At 44.7% G+C, this 4,392-nt stretch overlaps 1 non-coding gene across 1 annotated transcript; it reads right to left on the minus strand.

Annotated features, from left to right (window-relative positions):
- Positions 1 to 2,590: 2,590 nt before the first annotated feature.
- Positions 2,591 to 2,665, minus strand: Trnas-cga. Its single transcript has one exon. It is a non-coding gene; the product is annotated as a tRNA-Ser (tRNA).
- Positions 2,666 to 4,392: the final 1,727 nt, after the last annotated feature.

Consider the following 4,392-nt stretch of genomic DNA (forward strand, 5'->3'; position numbering starts at 1 on the left):
CCTCGGGCATGGATGTTTGTGATGTCCTTAGGTTAGTTAGGTTTAACTAGTTCTAAGTTCCAGGGGACTAATGACCTCAGCAGTTGAGTCCCATAGTGCTCAGAGCCATTTGAACCATTTGAGCCACGTATGTTTTCCCCCTTCTCCGATAATGTTCCGTTCCAATTTTTACGTCATTCTGACCAGTGGTGTTATTTCTACAGCGTTTTGAAAGTTTAACTTTAATTATAATCACCCTGTATAAATCTTTGGCGGCATTGTGCGATGTTAGGGCAAATGATATAAAAATAGAAATGTTGAGAATGAATCGTATAAGTTATTGCTCAGAAAATAGCGGGAGAAGCCATGGAGGATGTTTAAAAAAATGAAATAATAAAAAATTGTGAATAAAAGAAATAAGTACAGAAAAGAAATAAGTACAGAATTTTTGTGGGATGACAGACTGGATATACGCAATCATTTTAAGTATACGAACATGGGGTCGCTGTTTACGACTGTAGGCGACCTGAAAAAGTAATCGGTCCGCCCGATGTTCGATAACCGGCGTATCCGTAAGTTTGGATGTCTAGTGACATTTGTTTCCATTGCTACCCACGCCCTAAGAAGGAAACGCTCTACTATTTCCCTTTGTCGTCATTCGGTGCTGTGTACTTCGCTTCCACCTCAACGTAACAAACAGCGAGGTCATCGGTCCCATCGGTTTAAGGAAGGCTGGGGAAGGAAGCCGGCCATGCCCTTGCAAAAAACCATCCAGGCATTTGGCTGAAGTTAATTAGAGAAATCAAGGGAAACCTATCTCGGGATGGCCGGACGCGGATTTGGACCGTCGTTCTCCCGAATCGTAATCAAGTGCTGTACCAAAGGTAAGGTAGTGTGTTTCGGAACAATGGTACGCACTTGCAACCCTAAAAAGATTGTCTGTGTTATCATATGTAGGACATGGAACGTTCCACGTGAAATGAACTTGCAGACATGCACCTGGACTTTGGTGTTGCAGGCAATATGGAAAGAGCACGGCGTTTGTACGCAGAACGTTATCCAAACAGATGAAAACCAAATTAGAGAACATCTGCTGCTGTGGATCGTCTTTCCGTGAGGGGGGCACATTAGAGGGAGGTTTCGATGCTCGTGGTAGACCGCGCAATGTACATAATCCTGGTTTCGAGGAACGTGTACGTAAATGTTCGACAACAATCCTTCAGATAGCGTACGTTCCGTTGCTCATGCTCTAAATGCAAGTTCTAGCAGTGTTTGGAGAACTCTGCATGATGACCATCGTCATCCCTACAAGCTGCATGAGGTACGGGACCTTCTACCAGTGATCTTCTAATCCAGACGACTTCGGCGTGTGGTTTCTGCAGCAAAGAATGCTAACTCCCGACTTCGCAAACTTTGTTCTGTGTACTGACGAATAGACTTTGACCCGCGAACGAATATTCCACAGTAACAACTCCCATGTATGGCCTCGTGGAAGTCTTCGAGGTAAAGCTGTCCATCACTTTCAGGAACGATTTTCAGTTAATGTTTGGGCAGGAATCAACCACAACCAAGTAGTGGGGCCTTACATTCTTCCACACCGTCTGACTGGTTGTGTTTACTGCGTATTTCTCGAACACGTACTTTCCGGTCTTCTCGAAGAAATGCTACTTAAAACTAGAAGACGTGTGTTCTTTCAGCATGATGGGGGACCTCCCCATTTCACAAATCGAGTGAGAATATTCTGGGACAGGCGATTTAGTAGACGCTGGACTGAACGCAATGGATTTGTTCACTGACCAGCAAGATCCCCAGATCTCACACCACTTGATTTTCATCTTTGGAGCCACGTGAAGGCCACTGTGTATCAAACTCCTGTGGAAGAACTCGTAGTTCGAACTGCTGTTACTGCAGAAGACGTCCGAGATCAACTCAATGAAAGAATACCCAACGTCCACCGTCGTTCGGCGGCTTGAGTTGTACCATCAGTTCAACGGGCGCACACTTCGAGTATTTACTGCAGTAATCACACTGTACAGTGATGTTTCTGTGCTTTGGCGTTGTCTTGCGCACCAAATATGAGTCAGCGACCCCATGTTCGTTTCCTTAAAATGATTGCCTATATCTAACCTATCATACCATAAAAATTTTGTACTTATTTCTGAAACATTCAGTGTAGATATTTAGGTGTGTGTATACATTACCTGCCCGAATATAATCGTTTAGTGCACGCGTCACTGTGTGACACGTTTCCTTAACTATGTCTCAAATAGTTTAAGGTGAAGCTGCACTTGAAAATTTCGAGTCTTTTAAAGAACTGCCAGTGGGAAGGTGTTGTACTAGACCCTGATTTGTCGAAATTTCATCTGTCATTCTAGTATTTTGTTTTCGGGTTGTGGGAATATGGGCATTCATAGAAATTTATCTAGGGGAGTAGGAGAAGGGGATGGGGGCGGGACTCTAAAATTGCCATTCTTGACGTAAATCAGTTCATCAGTTTTGAGACATATCATGCTACAACAACTAAATGTTAAAGGTGGCACAGGAAACAATATTCCCGAGAACTGATGCTTATCCACTCAATTTTTGAAACTTCCTGGCAGATTAAAACTGTTTGCCGGACCGAGACTCGAACTCGGGACCTTTGCCTTTCGCGGGCAAGTGCTCTACCAACTGAGCTACCCAAGCACGACTGACGCCCCGTCATCACAGCTCTACTTCTGCCAGTACCCCGCCAAAGGCAAAGGTCCCGAGTTCGAATCTCGGTCCGGCACACAGTTTTAATCTGCCAGGAAGTTTCATATCAGCGCACACTCCGCTGCGGAGTGAAAATATCATTCTGGTAATATCCCCCAGGCTGTGGCTAAGGCATGTCTCCGCAATATCTTTTCTTTCAGGAGTGCTAGTTCTGCAAGGTTCGCAGGAGAGCTTCTGTAAAGTTTGGAAGGTAGGAGGCGAGGTACTGGCAGAAGTAAAGCTGTGAGAACGGGGCGTGAGTCGTGCTTGGGTAGCTCAGTTGGTAGAGCACTTGCCCGCAAAAGGCAAAGGTCCAGAGTTCGAGTCTCGGTCCGGCACACAGTTTTAATCTGACAGGAACTTTCATATCAGTGCACACTCCGCTGCAGAGTAAAAATCTCATTCTGCACTCAATTTTTGTTACACATGCGATTACATTACTTCAGTACTTAAAACAAACGATTATACAACAATTGCTAAAGCCGTAGTACTGTCTCATTGCATTAGGCACATGGTGCTACGTTTGGCTAAATGATAGGTTTAATTGAATCTTTGGAAATCACTTATGGAAATGTATAGGAATTTTGTAATGAATAAAAACACCATACCTCGGATTTCAAGGGGGGTGGGAAGGGGCCGTGGGACAGGGGACGGCGGGGGGGGGGGGGACGGGGGGACATAGAGCAAATACCTTTGTTTGGGGCCACCTATTATGTTGAGAAGCATTTCCAGTAATCCAGTAATGTATCAAATGATGGACCATCAACACAAAAAAAAGCCGTGATAATCTTTTTTGTCCTTTAACATCCATTCTCTCAACATGTTTTCATGAGTGATCTTTAACTGACCGTGACCTTTGTTTTGCTGTTTGAAACAAAGCAGACCAATTGTCACAGCGGGGGCGTCTTTATCATCAACATTCTGAACCAAAATATTAGTGTAGAGTATTATCGACAACATTATTGGCAAACCTAGGGAGAACTTCAATAAATTGCACAAAATTATTGTGCAATGTTATTGGCGGTCTAGGCAGCACTGGCTGATCAGAGAAGACAAAGGAGGCCAGGCATCCTCATTCTTCTGGTAGTAGTATAGTGTCGCGGAATAGTAAAGAGTTGGAAACGTGGAATATTGTCAAAGTTTCGTTGCCTATGCAGTAGGTTAGCCAAGACATAAGAGGATTGCACAAGTATCAGAATGTGTCGTCACACAAGGGCAGTAGCCTGGTTACACACAACAGGAGAGAGAGAATTGGTTAACATGCGGGTTTGTGTTAGATGGAGACTTTCGTAGAGTTTAAGACAGAGGTATAGCGTCAGCTGTACTGCATTTCACAACTTCGCGTAAGTCTGCTGTAACAACACGTAACTCTGTCGCAAGAACACCTAAGGGGCGAGTATGACAGATAAATCAGCAGTATAAGTGGAACGAATGCATTCATTACATACGAGCATGACGTCAGGACGTCGCTCGTGCTTCCTTTAAATACGCCAGCTTTGATAGCAACAAGGCACTCACAGTTAGACTTGCGGTTAAATGTGTACTGGGACGCTGCATAGCGCTCAGCTCGGTGATCGACATGTTAATCTTTATTGCAGTAAGGGCGGCCCATCCAGCAGCAGACGTGAGGGGACAGTACCAGCTCTGGTCCTCTCTGCTGCCGCTGTCAGTCATCAACCC

The sequence above is a fragment of the Schistocerca piceifrons genome, chromosome 6, assembly GCF_021461385.2.
Source record: "Schistocerca piceifrons isolate TAMUIC-IGC-003096 chromosome 6, iqSchPice1.1, whole genome shotgun sequence".
NCBI lineage: Eukaryota > Metazoa > Arthropoda > Insecta > Orthoptera > Acrididae > Schistocerca > Schistocerca piceifrons.